This window comes from Stegostoma tigrinum, chromosome 18 (assembly GCF_030684315.1).
Source record: "Stegostoma tigrinum isolate sSteTig4 chromosome 18, sSteTig4.hap1, whole genome shotgun sequence".
Classification (NCBI taxonomy): domain Eukaryota; kingdom Metazoa; phylum Chordata; class Chondrichthyes; order Orectolobiformes; family Stegostomatidae; genus Stegostoma; species Stegostoma tigrinum.
Window position 1 is genome coordinate 43,134,408 of NC_081371.1, and position 26,095 is coordinate 43,160,502.

Here is a 26,095-nt window from a genome sequence, read left to right on the forward strand (position 1 = left end):
TTTCAAAGGCAAGTAACATAACAGAAGTAGTCTTGAAAATATTATTTGCATCCTAAGACTTTAGTGATTTATACAAACACACACTGTGGTAGTGGCTGTTACTGCACTGACTTTGTTTAATATCTACACATTAGTTTTCTAATAATTCAATCCATAGTGATAATAATCCATTGAATTATTCATTACAGCTTTTATTACATTTCACATTTGTGTTGTGAATACTAATATAATGAAGTTTAAAATATAGAGGACTAGAAGCTTTGTTTCAATGAATTTAGAAAGATAACATCTTTCTGGTTATGAAAGTGGGCTGTATTGATATAGACTATATCGGGAAGCAGCTCCCAACTGTTCCTGTTTCCCCAACATACAGTAAGTTTCACAAATTAGCAGCTTTGTCAAAAAATATATACTCTATTACACAATCTATTGTATGTGATCCTGTCAAATGCCTTTTATAAATCAAACCAGCTAAGAGAAATGCCAGTTATAACAATCGAAAACGTTCCCTGCTCTGAGCTTCAACACCGCAAGCTAAAAGTTGAACGACCTTGCTGTATTCTTTGCCAGAATTTTTGCCACCTACCTCATTCCTTCAAGCTGTCAGGCTGTTTCTCAACATATTTTCAACTTTGCGGCTCAGCTGACACATCACTTATGAGCATGAATGTATCAGTGGATGTCTCGCTGAAATAGCTCAACCCAATCACAATCCACCGTGTGAAACATGCTGGTGTAAATTGGTTACTGTGCACTACTGCCTGTAAAAGCTCTGTGCTCTGATTAGACTCAAGATTACATTTTCTCTACCTAGTTCACTGCAGAGAGGTTCAGGGCGATTCAAATACTCTAAATAAACACATACTGCATCTCCTTGGAAGGAATCTACTCCCGAAGGATGGCAGTTCAATGCTCTATTGCACAAAGAGCACTAACAGATGAACAGCAAAAACCCGAGATAAATTGTGGGCAGCTATGTTTGAGTAGTTCTGTTCCAGAGTTTCTTAACTGCAGACATTGAGTTTGTTTCACCTTCTTGGAAATAAAAGCAAATGGCAAGCTACTTCACTGAGTTCCCATCAGGTGATTGCTGGCTTTCTTGATAAAGAATGAAAAAGACCCTTTATTATTTAAGTGAATATGACAAACAGCAAATTAAGCTGTAAAACTGTCTTCTGAAGCAGAATTCATCTGCCTATTACACAGTTAGCAAGCTGCTTTCTGTACTTTAAGATGCCTGACAGTCTTCTACTTTGTCTTATGAGCAGTAATGAAATAATCATTGCTAATCTGAAGATGATACAGAGACATGAGAAATCTTTTCCAGGGGTTATTTCTTTCAAAATTCTTCTGACAAAATCATAGTCAAAAAAAAGCAAATCAGCAGAGTCAATTTATTTTGTTTAATAATAATTAATGTATTGCCTTTTAAAAATATTTTAACAAATTATTTCTTGGGAACAAGTAGTAAAATGTAAGCAGAGGCATGAAGGAATATGCTCTAAATAAGGCAGTGAAGTCTATTGTTCTTAATTTTATAAGCCAATGCATCATTTATTATATGTTTGGTCCAAGATTTATTTCACAAATTGATACAGTTTGAATTGTTGCATTATTTCTTACCTGGTTCCTGCCTCACCATGGAATGACCTCAAATACTGCGCCTGAAATGATTAAAAAATTACTGGATTAGAAGTGCAGACTAATACCTTGGGAAAGAGCGTCTTGTATTTAGGAAAAAAACGCACAAATAAATGGCACAGGGCATTGACAGATCTTGGCTAGTCTGTTGTTTATATCTTTGAATGTGACCTTTAACAGGTGACTACCTAGACCACATTCCCCAAATCAGTTCCATTCTTGGCACATTTTATCCTTTAGAAACAACCAAGGCATTTTTTAGCATTTGAGTGTGAGCCTTATCAACAGCCTCTCTTAATGTCCCCTATAGCCTATGTGTTAACCCATTCACTGCCAGCACAAAAAGGCAAAAGTATTATCTTCCTGGCTAATGAATTGCTGTAATTCCAGGTTTTAAATGTAAAAAAACCTTACTAGGCTGTTCTTGCTGGCTTACCTATTCAAATCTAACAATGATCACTGACATTTAATTGCTACTAACTTTCATTTTAATGTAAAATAAAAGTGGATTTGATTCAGTTAGCTATTGTCCGTGAAAGGAATAGAGTAAAGGAATCAAAACATTCAAGAACCAATCCAGTAAAGGGTAAGGGTAGAGTATGATCCATCTGTTAATTATATGAATGTAATCTACTGTACTGTCTAGTAATCGAGACAAATCATCATTAGCCAGGAGCTGTGACCTTCTTGCAGTAAACCCAGAGCTGAATTCTTCTATTATGTTACTTTCTGTTTTTCAGACTATTCCGCTGAAGATGTGCAATGGCTGGCCATACAATTTTCCTGACAATGTGTCACCTAGTCGAGATTTAAATGTAGAGTTAACAAACAACATGCAGCTGCTGTGGACTTGACAACTCAAATTACAAAATTATAATGAAGACGAATAACACTATAGTCAAGGCCACACGCATTTCATTTTGAGCGAAATTACAAACTGATGAAATACTGTGCTGTTGCTAAGCAGCCATCAGCAGGTAGAAAAACCATTCTTCTCCATACTCTTCCTTTTATACTACTTCAAGACTAACAGTTATATATCCAATCTATTTTGGAAAACTTCCAGCTATTCTGTTTTAGCATTCATGGACAATATGGAGTATTATTATGAGTTTAAAGCTTGTTTATTTTGGGTCACTATTAACAACAATTTGCATTTATGTAATGCCTTTAGATTAGAAAAGTAAATGCATTAATGCTCTTCACCAAAGTATCTGACCAATAGTGGTTACAAAATCAAAGAATAAGATAGTGAGCGAAGGGGAGAGATGCAACAAAACCTTGGTCAAAGAAATAGGTTTTAAGGATGATGCAAGAAGAAAAAGTGAAGATGAGGTGGCTACAAAGGCAGTTCCAGATTTTCAGATCTGGACAGCTGAAGATATCACTGTTAATAGTGGGGCAAGGACACTGTGCTGCCTGAAAGAGGGTAGAATTGGAGGAAGATAGTGATCTTGGAAGGCTATATATATCAGGCCACAGATGTAGGAATTTGTAATATCCTGAAATTGTAAAGACAAAGGTTAGAATTTCATAGAATCATAAAGTCCCTACAGCATGGAAGCAGGTCATTTGACCCATCGAGTTTCCACCACCATTCCAAAGAGCACCCCACCCAGATCCACCTCCCTTATTCCATCTCTGTAACTCTGCACTTCTCATGGCTAATCCACCTTACCTGCACATCCCTGGGCACTTTGGGCAATTTAGTATGGCCAATCCACCTAATCTGCATTTCTTTGGACTGTCGGAGGAAGCCCATGCAGATGCAGGAGAGTGTGTAAACTCCACACAGACAGCCACCCAAGGATGGAATTTAAAATGAAGTATTCATAGCCTGACATAGCATTGGTCACAGCAGCAATGGGTGAGTCAAAATTAGTGTGGGGTGAGATGCAAACAACAGAGGATTTGAATAAGCTGCAGCTTACAGAGGATGTAAGATTGCAGGAGCGCCAAGAAAATGATGGGAGAGTTGAATGTAGAAGTGACTAACGTGAGGCTAAGGATTTAAGTGTGTGAGGGATAAAAATGAGTGATTTTGTCAAGGTGAAAGGGGAGACACTTTGTGAAGGAAAAGACATGGTGATGGGAACAATAGTCTGGAGTCAAGTAGGATAGCGAAGTCGTGAACAATCTGATTCAGTCAAAGGCAATGGTCCAATACTGGAATGCAATTGATGGCACAAGAATTAGGTTTGTGCAACTGGGAAAGGAAGTGGTTTTGACTCGGTAAATCATTGGACGAAACTGCACTTCATCTTGGACTGGCTGCTGGACAAACTGAATTTCAATACAGAACTAGCAGGGGATGGGTATAGCTGGGTGATGTCGCTGTACATATCAAAACACTTAAGATGATACTACCCAGGGAACCATCTTAATGAAGAGTAGGAGAGGATCAAGAATAGACCCTGGAGCAGGATGAGTAGCCACTGCCAGAGATCCTGCAACTATGATTTACTGTATAAGGCATGAGGTAAATGAAGCTAATCACACTCATGTGGACAATAGACGAGAAGGTGTGCAAGAGAAATGGTGTGCTTGGCCACATTGTATGAAAGTCCACTTCAATGGCTGAGTAGGATATAGTGTAGCATGATCACAGAGGATGCCATTTATGATCATGATTGGAACAAGTTTAGCAGTATTATGGTGTAAAAATTTGATTGAAGAGATTCTAATAAAGGAATGTATTTGGCAGGCAACAACATATTGACAGCACAGGAAAGATAGGTCAGTGAAGCCAACATAGCTTATAAGGACAGCAAATTCATGGATGGGTCTTCTGAGGAGAAGGTTGACTACTGCACTTGGGGAAGACAGAGGCAGAATGCCTGAGTAGAGACAACCTATAGGAATGAGATCTACCAAGGACACCAGGAAAGTAAACAATGTAGTCATCAGTTTAGTGGAAATAGAGGCAAAAGAGGTGGTGGGCCTCATGGACAAGATAACGTTACAGAAACATGGAGAAGCTGAAGAAAGATATGAGTTCAGAGATACAGCAGTGAGAATCTTTTTTAAAAATTTCAGTTGGAAGGTAAACTGAAAATAGAAAATATGATAAAAGCAATGGGATACATGGTTCCAGCCTTCATGACAAACAAGCCCATGGATAAGGGGTATCAAGGAGTGAGTGTTGAAACAGTAAATAAACTAAGAATATCTTTGCATTCAACAAAAAATGCAGGAATAGAAGCAGAAAGCAAGGCCTCAGAGTGGTTCATGGAGTTATGTCACAATTATTGGTGAATGTCTCAACGATTGCTTGGTAGGTACATTGAAGTCTGCTTCCTTTGATGTTGGGAAGTTTCAATAAAGAATTTACCAGGGATATGACCAGTCTGGAAGTAATAAAGGATAACATAGAACAATTAACATGTTTAAAACATACACTACTAAAGGATTATATTTTGCTTATAAATCTTCAATTAATAAAAAATAGCATTGCAATCTACAAAAATATCAGTGAAGTTGTTTTCTAAAGCCAATGAAAATGTAATTAGAAACCAGAAAGTAGAAAATTAGCCAACTAATAATATTGTTAATGGATAGAATCAGTCAGTTAATGGTGCATTAATAATTCCACCAACAGAAACTGAAAATCTGAATAACATGCTTTGACTTTATCAAATCACAATAAATGTCGACTACTTATTTGCCAATTTTCATAATCCTGTCATTAACATGAGCAATCGTGACTGCCATTCATTTATTTGTTTTTCCTTGACCTGCAAGTATCACGATGGGATATACCGTATAAGGAAATTTTTTTAAAAAAAGTACCGTGACAGAGTATGTTGACTTGCACAAAATGGTGCATTCTCATTTTCTCTGAAACAAGAAGTTTTACTTTCTACGGAAAACAATTCACTTAATTCTTAAGACTCATAGTGAGTGGGTCATAACTACAGTGAGGATGATGAATGTCATAATGGAGGATTGACTTTTCTATATTTAACACATTCACAAAAATGATAGTACAGTTACAAAGGACTTGAAAATATGTACAACTCAATCTATAAAGACATCCAACAGCACAGTTTTTTCTAACTGCAACTAAATACTTCTTATTCGACAGGTCATAAAGAAGCCAAGGTTATGTATTAATGGATTAAAAACACCATTATTTATTTTACTGAGTAGCACTACAGAAACTGTTAAAAGTTTACTGAATTTTTTCTATTGTTTGAGATGTCTTCTGTCCAGCTGTGTTCACATGCTGATGTAAAGAACAGATGTCAGATTCAATTACCAATGCCAGAAGCTAAGTGAAAGCCCCAGAGTTTCAGCTGAAAGTAAGATTTGACCTCTTATTAACACTAGCAGCCCTGTTATCTTTTTCCTTTCAGCTGATAGCTAATTATATTCATGTGGTGGCTCAGCAGTTTTCTCAAGGAAAAGATGATTAAGTTGTCCTTATGCATGAAAACTAAATATGCCTTAAATTAATCCAGTAACACTGGCATTCTTGCGAATTGTCCTGATAAGTGCAAGATGTATGATAAAATGTGTCTTTTTCAGCAATACACAAATATGATTTACTTAAGGAAATCAAATGAGACCATCAAAACACCTATTTTCCCACATTTTAGTAGACTATGTCTCTAAGTTTGTTTGTTCACTTTCAACCACTTACAAACTATTTTGATTACTGAATGGCATTTGATGCTTGCAGCAAGAAAAATATAATTTCTGCAGCTAAATAAAAAGAAGATTCTATATTTCAGACATGGTATCAGAAAGATACAAAGCAAAATCAAATGGTCTGAATCTTTCAAAGTAACTAACATTTTGAAGCTCAATTGCACACTCTCAAGAGAAAGAACTAGCTTAGAGCATGTTGCAAGGGCGGAACTGAATGGCAGGTAAGAAATAAAATAAATTTGCAATGGGTTGGTGTAGTATTAGAGGTAGAGGTGAATTCATTTTAATTTCCATTGACCGTAATGAAAACACAAAAAATCTTACAGCAAGTTGTTTGGAAGTCTTGGGGAAGAACCTGTTTAAAAAGTTAGTAAAAAGATTTGGAAAAAATGTGGGTCTGCACAATGCTATCTAATGAGCAAGGACGATATACCACGACGTCGAGCTAAAAGAAAAGAAAATTTCAGACAATCACATTTGTAGTAGGGAATGAACATTACAAGTTATGGAGGGATTGTTGGAGATCAGAAACTGAAAACAATAAAATGCTGGAGATCACAATGGATCAGACAGCATCCATGGAGAGAAAGCAAGCTAACGTCTCGAGTCTAGATGACTCTTCTTCAGAGCTGAACTGAAGTGTAGAGCGGGCAGCATTTATGCAATAGTGGGAGCTCGCAAGCCTACTTGTCTGTCTCAGCATGTTGCAATGCTCCAGTGAATCACAGCGCAAACTGGAGGAGCAACATCTCATCTTCAAACTAGGCAGTTTACAACCTTCTGGCTCAATATTGAGTTCAACACTTTCAAATTATGAACCCATTCCTTCCCTTTCTTCTGGCTTTACTTGTTACATTCTGTGTAACCCTCTCACTCCTGTCCCAATCCAGTGGGACTGTCTGTTCCTTCCAGTCCCGCTGTTAGAAACACCATTATTCTGCCTTTCTCATATTCCAATCACTTAATCTAAACTACCAACATCTTTTCTCCTCCAGCACCGTTCACTCCAAGCCACCCCCCCCAACTATAGCATAAATGCTGCCCCCTCCACACTTCACGAAGAGTCATCGAGACTCTAAACGCTAGCTTGCTTTCTCTCCATGAATGCTATTGACCTGCTGTGACCTCCAGCATTTTTTTGTTTTCAGTTCAGATTCCAGAATCTGCAATAGTTTGCTCCTCCATTGTTGGGGATCAGCTATTCCTTATCTCCTTCAGGAGAGATACTTGTTCAAAATAAACTCAGTTTGGAGTAGTATTTTAGTTTTCAAATAGCTACAAAGACATAGTGATCAAAATATTAATTTTTTTGTTATGTATCCATTTTCAGATGTGTCAATAAAACTGCACCAGATTTTTATTTTTAACACATTGATGAGTATATTTTAATGGAAGAGAAGAAAGAATTTACATTCTATTGTGTTGGCCACTCCTACTATTTCATAAAAGTTATTATGCTAGTGATTATGAAACTTGAATTATGGCTTCATTACAGAAAACCTACCAATTTCAAACACAATTTGTGCCCAGAGTGTTGATTACATCCTAGGTGGAGAACGTGCCCCAGTATAAACAATTGTGTGCTTGAATGGAACACAGTGGCATCACAGTTAGTGATATCGCATCTATTAAAACTTGAAACGTTACACTGATTTACACCTCCACTCTATGGATCGATACAAATGGCAAACATGCTGTACAGTGGCTCATATCTCGAGTGTATACACATCTGCATAAACGTATCTGTGTGTGTGTATATATATATAAAATATATATATTTATGTATAAGTGCCAGCTACCTTACATATAACTAAAGGTTTGTAATTAATTCACACTTAAATGGCAAAAAAAATTAATGGGAGCCATGTACTTTGACTTAATCCCATCTCTTACTATACAAATATAAACACTTGCGACTAGATGTGCTTCTTGGTGGGTGGCAGACGTGTTTGATGAAAATCCTGCAGTAAGCCTGCACAGTTTCTGTCAGTGAGATGTAACACTATTTTCCAACTTTAGCCCCATGGTAAATATTAGTACCCAATCAAAGCAAACCTGAATATAAAGCGATTAATGATCCAGAAGTGAGCTCCTTGACCTTCCTAAGTGAGAGCAGCAGAATTTCCTGTGCCAGAGAGCAGTGACAAATGGTTCAGGTGAGATGGTAAGTTACAACATTTATTCACCATAATTCCCTGGTGTCACACTTGCTCCTAATTAAATGAGCAAAATAGCAAATACCGAGAACTATTGCTTCCAAAAGAGCTACAAATGATTTATACCCAGCAGTAATTTTCCTAATAATTCTATGAATAGAATATTCCTGTATTTCACTCCAGAAAACAAGTATTTGTATTAACTTTTTTCAGGAGGGAGGTACATATTTATACTTATTTGAATCAATCATTATAGACATGTTATGACATACACCTCTGGGGAGGTGAGACTTGAACCTGGAGCTTCTGGCCCAGAGTTAGGGGCACTACCTTAGTATGTCAAAAGCCCTAAAAGCCTAATTTATCTGGTATTCCCCAGTGCAGGCACTAGCACTTAGGTTGTAAGATGGGACAAGATCAGACATTTTCAGACTGGTATGGCTCTAAATATTTTTAATTAATCAGTAAAGACACACCTCCAAGGCAGATGGAATGTGAACCCAGACCTTCTAGCTTAGGGAACAGCACCACTGCGTCATGAGACCCTCTTCCTACACTTCTGTCTGGTTTTAAACAGGGCCCTTACATATATAAAGTGAACATGATAGCCATTACACTAAGGAAATTGAACAGATACACATTCATAGCTGTTGGCAGTTGGAAGCATGGGGCTGATTATCCAATGGTGAGATTTTGTTTTAATATCCTGATGTCCTTCCTTGACAAAGCTGGGTTATTTAAACAATTAGATTACAATCCCTATTCATATTTACCAAGGGATTGCTGATGGAGACTACGGGCTATTTGATGTGACCCAAAAACCTTAAAGAGCTGTTACCAATTAAAGGTAAATAGCTCTACAGGGAAAAAAGTCCCCTCAATCCTCTCTCAGAAACAATGAAAATAGTTTGAAGCCTATAATTTGCTGCAGAAAAGGAAATTATTCGGTGCTTTATGTCTGTGCTGCCTCTCTTGAAAAAAAATTTAGAGCTATTCCCTCTGTTCTTGTATTTTATCAAGGATATTTGTCAACCTTTCCAAATGCCACAAGTAGAGGTAATGGCAGCCAAAATGAAGAATAGACAAAACAAGTGCAAGGCATTTACTGGAAATAACGGGCAATAGAACATCCAGGAAACTTTTTGATGGCTGGTGGGTAGAAACATTCCTTCATGAGAGATGGGTGTTTGACCTGTTTGATTTTCAAGAATGCCTTCAGCACAAGGCAGTGCAACATTAAATTATTGACAGAATCTGGTCATTGGTTTAGGATACTCTAAACAATATTATAAGGAGACTGCCATACAAGACTATGTAGCAGTGCTGTGCAGCTGTAGATGACCTGAGGCTGAATGTCACAAAATGCTCTACACTTACTGCCGACCCATCCCAAGCCTGAACTACATCTCCATATTTCAGCAGGGCACACATAACTGAAAATTAGAGGGGAAAGCCTCATCATGCCCATTTCAACCAAAGGCTTCACAAATCAAACATTTGCAATACAAAAAGACTGACTTACTGACACCAAGGATGGTCCTGAGGCTGTGCATGCGGCAGCTTCTTATGCTTTGTAAAATTAACCATTGTGGTCACGTTGAGCAGTCACCTCTCGCAATTAATGTGAAACCCAATGAACACTCTGTCTATGTTTACCAAGGCAACAGTCATTCAAAGCTCATTAACTAAAATCACAGTGGAAACGATGGCATGGTAATTATGGGAAGTGGTGGCCTTGCCAACATTGACAGTGCCATCTCCATGTTGCAAGTGACTGCAGTTGTCAAAACCTGCCCCTGGAAGTTTGCTCAATCCTCTGGTGTTATGCAGGTTGAACAAGATCTTTAAAGATAACGTGGCCCTTGTTGATCTCACTGGCAGACCTGCAAGGAAATGCTTAAATTCTAAGTTTTAACAGTGTTTCTGTTAACAACATTAAGTTACTAAGGGTTTCCAGTCAGACAGTCTTGTTGCAGCCGCTATGAAAAGATTACAGAACATTTTCATTTAACTCCAGCCTTGAAAAGATATTTTTGGTGGATCTGGCAAAGTAGGGACTGAATCATGTTCTGGGAAGATATTCTTGTTAAAAATAAAGCCAATATAGTTAATTGCATGAGGTAACACTTTGAAACTTGCAAATCTTCACTCCAGGAGGTGAGAATTATTTTTTTCACTCAGACAGTCATGGTGATTTGGAATTCACTGCCTGCAAGAGTGGCAGAGGCATTAAGCACATCATATTAAAACAAAATCAGTTGAATATGGATTTGAAGGGTTGTAACCTTCAAGGAAATGGATCAAAAAGTGAGAAAATGATATTCGACTAGATGATTCTTTTTCCACCTGCCATAGGCAAGATGGAAATAGCTTTTTGAGCCCTATTAATTATCGATATTTTTCAAAGCCTCTTCTGTCACTAGAATGAAAGAAAGCTATATACTAAAGGGAGTTAGTATAAATATTTCAAAGGACTTGGAAATTCACATCCCCTTAAATCTATGATGGGGCAGACTTTCCAAATTAATACATTTTTAACCCTGGCTTTGAATAACATATGTAATTATTAATGATATTATCATTTTATCTGTTCTTATCTGTCCTTGCATGCCTAACCCCCATCAATTGCAGCTCACCACTGCCTTTTTCAGAGCAATTTTAAATGGGCAACAAATGCTGGTTTAGCCACTGATGCTTACATCCTGAGAATGAATCAAAAGAACTTTGAGCTGTCAGTTCGTCTGTGTTATGAATTTAACATGCATATACTATTATTCTAATTGTGATATTATTCTGTGCATTCTTAAGTTTTTACACTCTGTCACTTCCTGACATGCTCTGATTATCATCTTCCTTGTTGCTACCTTGTCTTTTATCTTTAATTTATTACACCTTCTCACACTTTGTCTTTAATTTGTCATAACATCTCACATTGCCAATTCCCCACCCCTCCCCCCAAATAAGTATTTACTTACAAGCCTTCTATACTTTCTTAGATTTGGGATTCAAGAGAACAGGAAAGGCCACCCTAATAGCACACATCCTACTTTTCGGGCATTGATGCAAAAGCCCCGTGAATTAAAACACATGTCTTCCATATTAACCGTGTTCATGTGGAACTTGTGGCTTAAGTAATAATCCATAGGTTATTTTTATTTAAACAGGGTGCTGTTTTTATTTAAATTTACCCCTGAGCTGCTTATAATCTCTAAGCAGTACCTGTTTCCAACTGCCACATATGTTATTGATACTACATATCACAATTACTGTTCCCTACCCTCTCGTGTTAAAAGTCTCTCCTGTCCTGAGCTGAAGACACAAACCCTGGTCCCTTGCAGACAACGCAACCTTCTGGACTGTCACTCTTGGATGTAGAAAATTGTACTTATGGATTGTTCTGTTGCTAATGTCTCCATCTGTTCACCTGCCTCACTTGAGTCATACTCTTCTATCCATGACCATAGACCAACCCAGAAGGGGTATGACTGCCTACTGGAATAAAGTATCTAGGGAGCATCTCTTGCCTGATGCCTCATAGTGTCTGTAGCTTAGCAGTCAACTGATTGGTACTGGGCCATAGTTCTTCAAGCTTCAGGTATTTACTCCAGATATATTTGTCCTTAACCACACTAACATAGAACATAAGGACTAGGCACAGGAGTAGGCCGTTCAGCCCTTCAAGCCTGCTCTGCCATTCAATAAGATCATGGCTGATCTTTTCGTGGACTCAGATCCACTTACATGCACTCGCACCGTATCCCTTAATTCCTTTATTGTTCAAAAAATATCTATGTTGGCTTTAAAAACGTTTACTGAAGTAGCGTCAACTACTTCACTGGGCAAGGAATTCCATAGATTAACAACCCTCTGGGTGAAGAAGTTTCTTCTCAATTCAGTCCTAAATCTGCTCCCTCTAATCTTGAGGCTATGCCTTCTTGTCCTAGTTTTGCCTGCTAGTGGAAACATCCTCTCTACTTCTGTCTTATCTATTCCCATCATAATTTTATATGTTTCTATAAGATCCCCCCTCAATCTTCTGAATTCCAGTGAATATAATCCCAATCTACTCAGTCTCTCCTCATAAGCCAACCCCCTCAACTCCGGAATCAACCGAGTGAACCTCCACTGCACCCCCTCCAGTGTCAGTGCATCCTTCCTCAAGTAAGGAGCCCAAAACTGCACACAGCACTCCAGGTGTGGCCTCACCAGCACCTTCTACAGCTGCAACATAACCTCCCTGCTTTTAAACTCAATCCCATTAGCAATGAAGGACAAAATCCCATTTGCCTTCTTAATTACTTGTTGTACCTACAGACAAACCTTCTGTGATTCATGCACAAGGGCACCCAGGTCCCTCTGCATAGCAGCATGCTGCAACTTTTTAACCATTCAAGTAATAATCCTCCTACCAAAATGTGTGACTTCACATTTAATTACATTATATTCCATTCTGCCAGACCTTTAACCACTCACTCAATGTATCTATGTTCCACTGCAAAGTTTCACAACCCTCTGCACACTTTGCTCTGCCACTCATCTTAGTGTCGTCTGCAAGCATTGACACCCTACACATGGTCCCCAACTCCCAATCATCTATATAAATCGTAAATAATTGCGGCCCCAACACCGATTCCTGAGGCACAACACTCGTCACTGATTGCCAGCCAGAATAGCACGCATTTATCCCCACTCTTTGCTTCCTGTTAGTCAACCAATCCTCGATCCATGCTAATACTTTATCCCTAATGCCATGCATCCTCATCTCATGCAGCAGCCTCTTGTGTGGCACCTTGTCGAAGGTCTTTTGGAAATCCACTGGGTCCCCATTGTCCACCTGGCTCGTAATGTCTTCATAGAATTCCAAAAGATTTGTCAAGCATGATCTGCCCTTCATGAACCCATGTTGCGTCTGCCCAACAGGACAATTTCTATTGAGATGCATTGCTATTTCTTCCTTGATAACAGACTCAAGCAGCTTCCCCACTACAGAGGTTAAGCTAAACGGTCTATAATTCCCCATCTTTTGTGTACCTCCCTTCTTAAACAGTGGCGTCACATTTACTGTTTTCCAATCTGCTGGGACTGCCCCAGAGTCCAGCGAATTTTGGAAAATTACCACCAGTGCACCTGCTATTTCTCCCGCCATCTCTTTTCATGCCCTGGGATGCATTTCATCAGGGCCAGGAGACTTATCAATTCTTAGCTCCATTAGCTTGCCCAACACTACCTCTTCCGTAATAATGATTATTTCTGGGTCCTCACCTACCTTCGTCTCTTTGCCAATTACTGGCATGTTATTGAGAATCTGAGATTTGGATACAGGCACAAGATGGCTGCTGGTGCAAGTTAGCAACAAAATGTCTTCTAGCCTGAGAACTGTAAATTCTGCTAGAGCTGCTCTTTTAGCCTGGGAACTCTGAGTTCTGCTAGAGTTACATAAATAACGCAGTAATGATAAGATAATACAGTACTAACCATTCTAGCTGACCTTTGGTAACAAACGCTATGGTGCAAAATGGCGAGACACAAAGTAACCTAAGCATTGTGACATAAGTTGTTTCCCGTTAATACTATTGGATTATGTAACTGTCAATGAAGTAATATTATGTATTGGTTGGTAATTGTTTGAATGCACTATGTGATCATGCCATGTACCCTGCTTTAAGAAAAGTATAAAAATGTCTGTGTGTTAACCTGTGATGTGCAGCTCCTCCGAGGAATACGGAAGTGCTCAACTTCTGTGATTCTGGATGATCTGTACCCGGCCGTAAGAAGAAATAAAGAGTAAAGTCTTAAACAGCCAGGCTGATTGTAAGTGCTCATTGACCGATCGCAGAATCGTGAGACCCCGCCGGAGGTCGAAATTTTCACTATTAGAGTCCTCCACTGTGAAGATCGATGCAAAATACCTGCTCAATGCCACGGCCATTTCATCATATCCCATAACTAAATTCCCCTTCTCATCCTCTAAAGGCCCAACTTTTACTTTAGCCATTCTTTTCCGTTTTATACATTTATAGAAACTTTTACTGTCTGTCTTTATATTCTGTGCTAGTTTTCTCTCATGTTCTATCTTGCTTTTCTTTATAGTTCTTTTTGTGGCTTTCTGTTGACCTTTAAAGTTTTCCCAATTTTCTAGTTTCATGCTGTTTTTGGCCACTTTGTCTGCTTTCTCTTTCAATTTGATAACGTCCCTTATTTCATTATACATCCATGGCAGATCACCCCTTTTCTTACAGTCCTTCCTTTTCTGGAATATACTTTTGCTGAGCACTTCAAAAAATTGCTTTGAAAGTCCTCCACTGCTCGTCAACTGTCCCACCATAAAATCTTTGTTTCCAGTCTACTTTAGACAAGTCCTCCCTCATTCTATTGTAGTCCCCCTTGTTCAAGAATAGGACCCTGGTATTGGATTTTATCTTCACATTGTCTACCGTTTCGGAGGTCCCATATTCTGCAGTCATAATGTATCATCTGCTGTGCCATCTTTGTTATGTGTTAACTAATTAATTTTAATTTATTATTTTATAACTAATAAATCTTCTGTTCTTAATAAGCTTTACTACTAGAGCCAGTAGGCATTGCAATCACTCTTACATTACATGAGTATTGAAGATAAAGGACCTGAATGCAAATCAATCAATTTCTTGTTTCCCTTTAATGTGACATTTTGAATTTTTGCCATGAGTGAGGCCGGTCCACAGACTGACCCCACTTCCCACCCCATGCTTTGTGGTCGAATCTCTATCATTCTCATGCTGTTTACAGAGACATCTGGATGTCTTGGTGTATGAATCATAAAAAGTTAGTCTGGAGCACAGCAAGTGATTAGGAAGGCAATGGAATGTTGTAATTTATTGCAAGAGGAGCGTAAAATGAAGGTAAACAGTTTTGCTACATTATTAAATGGCATTGATAACACCACATGTGAGGTATTGTGTACCCTTTTGGTTTCTGGAATGGAATGGTTTCCTATAAAGAAACATTATATAAAATGGGCCCACATCCATTGGATTTCAGAGGAATGAGAGCTGATTTTATTGAAACATAAAATTCTGATGGGTGCTAGAAAGGATGTTTTCATTTGTAGGGGTGACTTGAACTCGGGACAAATTTAAAAATTGGAGGTCTACCATTCAAGTTAAAGATGAGAAGGATTGCTTTCCCTCAGAGGATAATAAGTCATTGGATCTCTGTTCCCTCGAATGATGGAGGTTTAGTCTTAAGATATATTTAAGGCAGAGGTCGATAATTTCTTGATTAACCGGGGAATGAAAAGATATTTGTGATAGGCAGCAAAATGGAATTGAGGCCAAAGTCCAATCCACTATCACCTTATTGCATGATGGACCAGGTTCCTAGGGACAAAAGTCATGTTTGTATGTGCTCCAAAATTGAGAACTGTTAAATCTTTCTCAATGCACAAGACAGTATTGTTTTTAACTTGTTATTAATCTATTATAAATGACTAGCATTGAAGGTGTTCACATTCAAATGTGTTGACATTGTCCTGTGCAATTTTAATAAAATGTAACAAATGCACAAACCAATAATTAAGTTGTAATATTGGAGAAAAGAATGCATTTAATGAGTGGGTTGCTAATATCACATAACTCAATTTAAACACTGCATATTACAGCTCTAGTGAATGGTTCAAATGCCACACTTGTTAAAAATTTCCTTAAATTGTCTAAACTAATTGCAAATATATTCATTATTATGAATGGAGAATGATTCGGCAATCAAGGTAGAGTTATAATATTTTCAACATGGTGAAACTGGTTGCATTAGCAAAAAAAAAGGCAGTTAACTTTTGGTACTCTGTGATGCACTTTGTAGTGTTGAGAAGAACAGATGGGTACAATCTAGACATATAATGATCCATCCAATGGCTTACAAAATTACTGCAGGGCATTCCAATAAGAGAAGATAATGAATGTTACCATTGAGAACTTTCTTGTGTGACAAGAATACTGTCACCAGACCCAGACGTATGTTGCCAGTTTCCACTAACCTCTCAGTGACCTCTTCTGTGGATTATCTTCCCCAGTGCTTCCATATAATGTTTCTGGTCCTGCATCTTCCCAATCAGCAAGATGCCTGTCAGTACTACTAGAGCTCAATTACCTCATCTAACTGAGGCCTAAGCATAGAAAATGCTTCAATCCTCTATCTGGTGCATTTAAGCAACCAGTACAATTGTTCTACCTACCCATTTGATCTGTGCTGCGCATGAAAATCGATACCCAAGCAAGCAAATGACCCAGCCAATATTTTTATTGCTTTACAAAGGGAATTCTAATAATTGTACTAGTCAAAAATGTCAAATATAAACATCAAAAGAGTCAAACAAAGATATGGGTTGGTATCAACAACTTCCAACTAGGTTTCTACAGATATTGTTATATCACAATTCTAATTAATGTTATTTTATGATCATTGTTCAGGATGACTGCTAACTTGCCTATCAATTATGTGGAGCACAAATGGCCAACATTGAACATGTTCTTTTAATGGGTGGATCAGACTTGCATATCTATATAAAAAATAAAAATTTTGTTCTGAATAACGTTTCCTTCACCTTCATGGAGGTGCCTCAATCTGATGCAGCACTGATTATGTTACCCCTCATAAAATGTTAAATGAGATGTGGAAATATGGTATTGAAGGATCTAACAGATATGCACCACAGCTGACTATTATGTACAATTATTACAATCACAGACACCTTGCTCTTGGGCTAATATTCATCTATCCCCATATAGCAAAAGCATATGCTTCTAATAGCTTGTCATGTCTCAAGTAATCCAAAGTAAGATGGCACCTGAGGCCTTTATACCCTCAACTTGCAAACTATGAAACAGTGATAAATCTTGATTATGTCACTTAAAGTTGTACTGAATTACTATGTATCTCAAAGAAATTTTGACATATTGAGATATAACACAACATTCTCCCCTTCTCCAAAAAAAACTGTTCCAAACAGATGTATGTTGCAGCTGATGTCAATTCAATATTTACACAAACAAGATTAAAAGGGTCAAATTCAAAGTAATGCTTTGGAGGTCTGATAATCCATCCTGATCCAATGGTCGTATATCTGTCTGGAGAAGTATGCATTGTTTGCTGTTGCTCCTGGTTGACAACTTGGTTGACTTGCTGCTCATTACAGTCACTCAAAACCACTACATAAGCATCATCATCAAAATTTTCTTCTTCACACCATTTACTGATCTGAACTGGCTTCTGTTTCTTTGCAATGTTTCACCATAATCTACAATGACTTTAAATGTTCTGTGCTGGTTACATCTATGCTGGTGTCAAAGAATTTGTTTTTCTAACTTGATTTCTCTACTCAGTACACAGTTACAGAAGTTCTCTACTTACTCATTTATTATGTAACATTCTCCTTGTTTTTGAAGAAAAGTGGTTTATGTCTCAGAATGATTTGAGTTTGAATTTGAGTTTGATTAATTGTTATCATATGTTCCAAGATATAGTGAAAAGTGTAATTTTGTATGCTATACAGGCAGAACATATCATACAATGTACATCAGGGTAGCTGAACGGAGTCCAGAATACAGTGTTACAGCCACAGAGAAGGTGTAGAGACGGAGATCAGAATTAATGTTTGAGAGATCAATTTAAAAATCTGAGAGCAGTGTGGATGAAACTGTTCTTGAATCTGTTTGTATGTGTATTCGAACTTTTCAATTGGGCAGGAAACGTAAGAGGGTAGAATAGAGAATCACTGGAGTGGAAGGGGTCTTTAATTAAATGGTTGTTTTGCCAAGGTAGTAGAATGTATAGATGAAGTCAATGGATGGAAGGCTGATTTCTGTGATGGACTGGGCTGTGTACACAACTCTCTTTGGTTTCTTGCGGTCTTAGGAACAGCAGTTTTCTAAAACCATGCTGTGATGCATCCAGATAGGATGCTTTCTATGGTGCATCTATACAAATTGGTAAGAGTGCTTGTAGACCTACTGAATTTCCTTAATCTCTGAGGAAATAGAGACATTGATGTACATTATTGATCGCATCATCGACATGGTTGGACCAGGATAGATTGTTGATGATCATCACTCCAAGAAACTTGACCCTCTTGGCCATCTCCACCCCAGCACTGCTGACAGGCATATGTCCTCCACCCCGCTTCCTGAAGAAAATGACTAGCGCCTTCATTTTGCTGACATTGAAGGAGAGATTGTTGTCTTTACACCATGCCACTAAGTATGCAATCTCTTTCTTGTCTCCTCATTGTTTGAAATCTTCCTTACAACGGTGGTGTCATCAGAAAACTTGTAAATAGAGTTGGGCAGAATTAGCTCCCACAATCATCAGTACAAAAGGAGCATAGAAGGGGGCTAAGTATGTAGCCTTGCAGGGCACCATTGTTGAGGATTATTGTGGAGGAGGTGCTGTCACCTATTCTTACTGATTGCAGTCTATGGGTCAGGAAGCCAAGGACCCAGTTACAGAGGGGCAAGATGAGACTTAGGTCTCAGAGCTTAGAGATGAGTATGTTTGAAATTATGGTATTGAAGGTGAAGCCAAAAGATGGGCGAGGAATTCCTTCTCCATTGATATTGCATGGAAATACAGTAGTGCAACGAGAACATTTTTCTTTGTTGCTCAATATTTAAAGATCATTGAGATAATGTTACATAGTCTTCATTCTAATAGACTAATTAAGCATAGTCAAGGATTTAAGCTTCACTACATATGCTGAATTGGTCTGTTGCCACTTTCATCCAAGGAACAGATGGAATATTGTGCAGGGAAAGAGGTCCCTTCCGCTTCTGAAGTTAATATATTTTGTGTGCATCACATCCATTTACAAGTAATTGAATATTCCGATCCATCCCTGGCCAGTATTCAACTCACCTATTGGTCATCAATACTCATGTATCCCTGGTGTGACATGGATATAATATCTTGCCATAATGCTTCTCACATTAGGAATTGTTTGTCCTTGAAAATGACATGTGGTAATATGCCAGGTTTGTCTCAGTGTGGTCAAAATGAACAAGCATTTCCTGATGTTTCTTTAGCTCTACAGGTCATTCCTGAACAATGGTCTGTTGCAGCTCTGAAATTGCACAGCTTTAGCAGTTGCTGAATGCAACTGTTCATATGTGCATTAGCCAAAGGGAAACAGATAAACTTTGAAAACATTTTTAACTTTATAGTCTAGAGAATCAAAGCGTAAATCAAGAGGAATATGATGTCTCTTTGTGTGACTTGGATGATCTGCTCAATGCATCAGAGTGCAGTGTCAGTTTGTTTCCGTTAGTAGTTTTGTTTCTCTGGCCTTTTAAACATAAAATCATAGATACTAGAAGCAGAGGTAAGTCATTCACCCCTTTCAGCCTGCTCCACCATTCCATAGCTTCATGGTTGATCTGTTTTCTTAATGCCATATTGCCACTTTGTCCCCACTTAGTTTTCCTTTTTTGCTTCTGTTTCCTCCTATTTTTGCCTGCTGTTGGTCCTTTAAGGACTTCAGTCCCTTAAGGAGTATACTTTAAGAACAACAAGTTTTGAAGTTACAAGCTTGTGGCTCACTGTCTTATGCCGCTAGATGGTACTCTCACCAAATAAGGTGAACTGATGTTAGATGGACTTCCTTTTCCTTTTGTGGCAATATAAAGAAAAGGACAGTGGTGAAACCAAGATAAATCTAGTGGTAACAATTGTTTTTGCCACCTTTTTCTCAGCTGTATTTTATGTCTGGAGTGATTAAATCTTTTAAGACAATTGTCTTTTTGCTTTTAAAATCTGAACTGCAGAATTATTTTTTAAGAGGGTGAGATGGAGAACTCACTTGTACAAGGATTGGGCAGAGGTAACATGGTGCAGAAGTATCCAACAGATTTCCACTACAGGTGGATATTGTATCCAACTATTACATTCACAGACACATGGGTGTCTTAGCTAGTATTAGATCATTTGATTACAGCAGACAAGCGTGCTTGCAAAAGCATATCATCTTTCAAGTGATTCCAAGTAAGATTTCCTTTGTGGACTTTATACCCTCAGGTCATGTGATGGTATCGAGTGCATGTCTCCTAACAGCTATACAGAAAGACTGACCGTGAGACATAACAATACAGTAACATAACCAGTTATGTGCTTCACACTACAGAAGACATTCTATCGACTATCTATGAGACAAATCTCATATCTCTGATGGTAAGTGAGTGAATCCTTTTACCATTTACTTCTACCATTGTAAGAATTAAATTGAATCTGGAACTTCCTATGATGTAAAGATAAAGAACAGAAGCTGGTGTTCAGTAAAGAAAGAATAGCACAGTAATGTTTGGATTTTTGTTAATAACAAAATAAGGTGGAGAAAGTCTGAAATGTAAAATGATTCTTTTGATCTCTCATGGAACGTGGATAGAAGCAACACGTCAGGCGCTTAAAACTCTTTTTAAACCTCCTCTGACTTACTGCTAAAACTACAATGGGTTTCAGTGAAACCTCAATGGAAATTTGATCTGACATGTTTAATTAAGCCCATTCATTCCACAACTCATTGTACAATTTGCCATGAACCAGAGACCACCTTACTTAATCTCCTGAGAGAGGTGACTTGCAATAAATAACATTTCCAAATGGATAAAACTCTGCAAAGTTTGTCCATAACCTAGAATTTTATTAGATTTTTCAGGTTATCAATATAACTTGGTGAACTACATTCGTCAGTGCTATTTATATTCTTTAAATGATATTTCCATGATCCCAACCATGTAAAACTATCGCCTTTTCACTAAATACTTAACCAACTGCTTTGAAACACATTCTTACAACCCATTGTCCTTTCTTTAATGGATTTTCCTTCAGCAATTGTTCAGGCAACTTAGCTGATCTAGCATTAATTCCATTTGCAGTGAGCATTCCACAGACCTACTGCTCTCTAGGAAGAAAATCATCTCGTATTTAATCTCACACAGCAGTTTCTTAATTGTGTGCTCAAATATAGTTATGTGATCACAATCCATGTAAAATAATCTTCTCACCTCTCTGTTATCCATAGTGTGATACATTTGAAGTGTATCATTTATATTTGAATTATTTTATTACCTTTATGGAATACTTCGTGGGAGGTTCCTCTACACTACAAGTCCTAATGTAAAAAGGATGAGAGTTTCTTTTTCCATGAGGGATTTTCAAACTTCCTTCAGACATTACAGTGAAAGATAGAGGGAAACCCTTGAAGATACCTGGTGAATTGCCATCTCATGTGGATTGGCTGAGATCACGGAGGGAGAACATCCATGGAACTTTTACAACACAATGCAAAACAATGCAGCATAGGAACAGGCTTTTAGACTCACCATGCTAATGCCCATTTCTAATCCTTATTTAACGCACTACTTATTACTCCAACACAATTTCTCACTCTTCACTTCCACCACTTCCAAAGGCAGTGCATTCCAGGCACCTACCATCCTCTGGGTACAAACTTTTCCATATGCTTCTCCCCTAAACATTTCCACTCTGACCTTTTACTTGCACCCTCTTGTAGCCGACATCTCCACCCTGGAAAAAAGCCTCTGACTATCCATACTATCTATGCCTCTCATAATTTTGTAGACAGGAGTATCTGTCTTTCCAGAGAAAATAATCCAAGTTTATTCAACCTCGTCCCATGACAAAATGCCCCTCAGACCAGGCAACACCCCAGTAAACCTTCTCTGCACCCTCTCCAAAGCTTCCATGTCCTTCTCATGTTGTGGTGGCCAGAACTGCACACAATGTCGCAAATGCGGCCAAAATAAAGTTTCATACAGCTGTAACATAACTTGCTAACTTTTATATTTGATGCCCTGGCTGATGAAAGCAAGCGTACTGTTCACTTTCTTGACAAGCATATCCACCTGTGTTGCTACTTTCAGCAATCTGTGGACCTGTATGCCCAGATCCTTCTGCACATAAATGCCATTTATTGTATAATTTTCACCTGAACCTGATCTTCCAAACTGCATCACCTTGCATTTCTCTCAGCTTTTTTGAAGTAAAATAATGACTGAAAAATGGACTCTGGAAATTAGACATTTGTTTATTTGGCTCATCTTGAAGCATATCAGGAAATGGTTCATGGTAATATTGTTGGCTGCTAATATCTGGCAAAACTGTCCACACAATTTTATTGCATTGTCTGAGAATGAAGTTTATGATGTGGTCTGATCAGGAGAACTACAGTTGAAACAGCATTTTTCAGATGCTACAAACACTCGGACCAAAACTACTTATTTAAAACTACTTACTAAAACTACTGAAAGCTATTGATTCATTGTCCAACTAAAATATCTTGACCTGCAGAATGGCTTCTGAAAGGCATTTTTGTATTTTAAAAGTCTGTATGAGGGTGAGAATCAAAGACTTTTCATATATCAGTTAATGTCGTTTTTACCTAGTCACATAACAACAGATGTTTCTAAAGGGATGTCTCTGCAGTTCTGAGAAGACTAGATCTTATAAAATTTAATGACAACTCCCACCAAAATGTTAAATAGTTGAAAAGGTTTTCATTCTGAATGATCAATGCCAAATCCTTTCTTTTCCAACTTGCTTCTAAACTGTACCCTGACATGAATTTCTTTGAAAATGATACCATTCGGCAGAAACTCTGTTTTCACAATATTAACAAGGTTTACTGCTTTCTTCAGGCTAAGCTACAGCAAATATTCATGAAAACACTGTTTCTAGAGTAGTAACATATAGACTATCAATTTTCCATTGCCATCATCTGATTTTAATATCTGAGAACAATATGGACTTAAATGGTTTTAAAAGAGAGAAAACATTTATTTGGTATGGCTGAAGTAATCACCTGATCTGGTTGAGTTGAGCTCAAGAAACCAATATGAGATAAATAAAGCAGATCTGGCAGCATTTGTGGAGAGAAGTGCAAGTTAACGTTTTGGGCTGAGTGAGCCTTCCTCAGTTCTGAGGAAGGGTCACTCAACTTAAAGTGTTAACTCAGATTTGTCTCCACAGGTGCTGCCTAACCTGCTGAGCTTTTCCAGCAATTTCTGTTTTTGGGTCCGATTAACAGCATTCACAGTTCTTTCGGTTTTTATTGAGATAAGCAAAGTTAGTCTAAGCCAAAACTAACATCTTATCAAAAGCAACTGAAGAAATGCTTGTCAGCTATTTTCAATTTACAACTCTGGAAGTTTTATATATTGGGATAAAAGCTGTATGAAGATTATCCAGTTTGAAAGAAACAATGATTCTTGGCGTGAGAATATGCAACTGAACTATGCTCCAAGAAAACAGATTTTGGGCAGAGCAGAGAAGGAAAATGGATTCATAACAGCCAAAGTGAAAACTTCATTTTCTCCCTGTCTGTTTACCTCAACCTCTCAACTGAATAGCTTCTGGTGATGAAGTAAATTGAAGGGCCATCCATTTATTGATAACTCAAGGTGACTTACAGATTAAGAGTTTCGAGGACTTTTTAAACTGTACAAACTTGATCTCCCTTTGGTACTAGACACCTTGATAATCATTATATATTTGTTGGCATTTATGTTTGATATTGCATTTTATTATTTTTCTTGGGGTTAACAAATAGAGAGAATCCACTTTCTTTCACTCAAAGAGCCATTGTAATTAGCTCCTCCAGTTTGATTTAGTTAACTACATTTTTAATTGAAGTATAGTATAGCTGTGTGCTAAAAATAGTCCAAAATATTTGTTGCAACCCATTTTACTTGACACAACTAATACAAGGGCATGCTTGTGCATTTTCCTGACTGTTGTTCCAACCACAGATCCTCCCAACATTAAAATCCATCTGCCATTGTTCTTTCTGTCTAATGCAGTAAAATTCCTTTGTTATCAATCACTGCTCTCATCAATTTTCTGATCCATTCTGTGGTGTCACTAGCAAATTTAAGTAATTATAGTTACACACTTCCATATGACACGCCATTTGCACAGCAATAAACAGTTTTTTGCCATAGTTCAACAAAGGGAAATTGCTATTTGTTATGCAAAGAATAAGTGGATGCATGTCAAGTAAATTGTGTTTTTAAAAGAGGATGAACATTGCTTCTAAAATCCAAATAAAAGTTAAAAGTTATGTAAATTCAGCCATACAGATTGCCTGTCATGCTAGAAAATGCTATTATTCTTGGTACTGTTGCTCGGATTTAGGTTCACTAAAGTTCAATTGGCTTTCTGATGAGCCATAGAACAAATCACTTGAGATCCTCCCATTACTGATGCTAAGCATAACACTTTCACATCAGATAGTGCAACATTTTTTAGTGGTTCTATTGATCAAGATTACTTTTTTATGGCCAGAAGAAAATGTATTCTTCTGATGCCAACAGTGTTCTAAAACCAGGTCTTGCATGACATAATAAAATGAACTTTAGTTACTTTCTAGTTCTCAGATAATCCTGACGTTTGCTAAATTATATATTGCTCCTAGTGTTTAATTCCAAAAAGACATTCTTCATAACTTTTGGCCCAGATTTCTCTATTATAATGAAGAATATAACTGGGCAGTGCAGATGACAATCCGCGGATGTAATGTGAACTTCCATTTCTTTGCAATTAATCTGCCTGTGAATATGTGGAGGTAGATCATGGTACAGTGGTACTGGCATGGGACTAGCAATCCAGAGGCCCAGAATGATGTTTTGGGGGATGTTCAAATCCCACCTGGGCAGCTGATGCAATCTGAATTCACTTAGTAAAAAACTTGGAATTGAAACCTAGTTTTGGGAATGGTCTCCATTAAACAATCTTTGGTTGCTGTAAATACAGATCTTGTTCACCAATTTCCTTTCAGGGGATGGAATCTGCCATCCTTACCTGGTCTGGCCTATATGTGACTCCAGACCCACAACAATGTGGTTAACTCACAACTGTCAGCAAACTGTGCAAGTCAATGGCAATTGGGGATTGATAACAAAAGCTGATCTTGCCAGCAATGCACATATATCTCATGAAAGAATAAGGCAAAAATCCTAGAAAAAGCTCCAACTTGTCAAATAAGATGTAATCAAGTCTATGATAGTGTATAGAGCTCGGAATCATTGCTGAATAATACATCTGGCTCTGAAAAACTAATTTTACATGAGTGGAATGTTAGTTTTCTTTATCTTGATGAAAAAGAAACATAGACTACTGAAATAATGTAAAGTTTCTTTAGAGTTTGTTCATGATATTTCAGTTTCTACTTTACTTCTAAATGTGCATAACAATTTGCATAGTGCTGCCTGTATAGTAAGTAAAAGATAAACGGCAATCATTACATTTTTCTTCCTGGTTTATCTCAATATAACTGGTCATTTAGCGTGCTTGGTGTTGCATTGTTACTGGAATTCAGTGATCTACTGATGCTAATGTTAGTGTGACATTAAGAATATGTATAGGGAGATCTTAACCATAGAAATTGTTAGATATTATCTGAGCAGCAATGTTTCTTCGCCACTAATTGCAAAATTTGAATGATTGTTACTAGTATCCTAAGCACAAAATGATAGGCTGAAATGTTATTGACCAAAGCTGGAAATTAACAACTCAACCCTTGCTTTCTTTACAGAAATTCTGTTTTGATATGTTGTTATGCCAAAATATTTAAATTTGCACAGCACTTATTTGTTTTGGGAAATACA

General features: G+C 37.7%; 1 protein-coding gene across 13 annotated transcripts in view; it reads right to left on the minus strand.

The window, feature by feature from the left end:
- mgat4c (mgat4 family member C) overlaps positions 1 to 26,095 on the minus strand; it is a 384,199-nt gene that overhangs the window by 329,013 nt on the left and 29,091 nt on the right. For 12 of the 13 annotated variants that reach the window (XM_048549098.2, XM_059652473.1, XM_059652471.1 and 9 more), the window contains exon 2: positions 1,624 to 1,664. The gene's annotated coding sequence lies outside the window, so the exon portion shown is untranslated. Of the gene's footprint in view, positions 1 to 586; positions 636 to 1,623; positions 1,665 to 26,095 lie in introns of those variants that run through there. The other variant, XM_048549096.2, reaches the window with a different exon arrangement.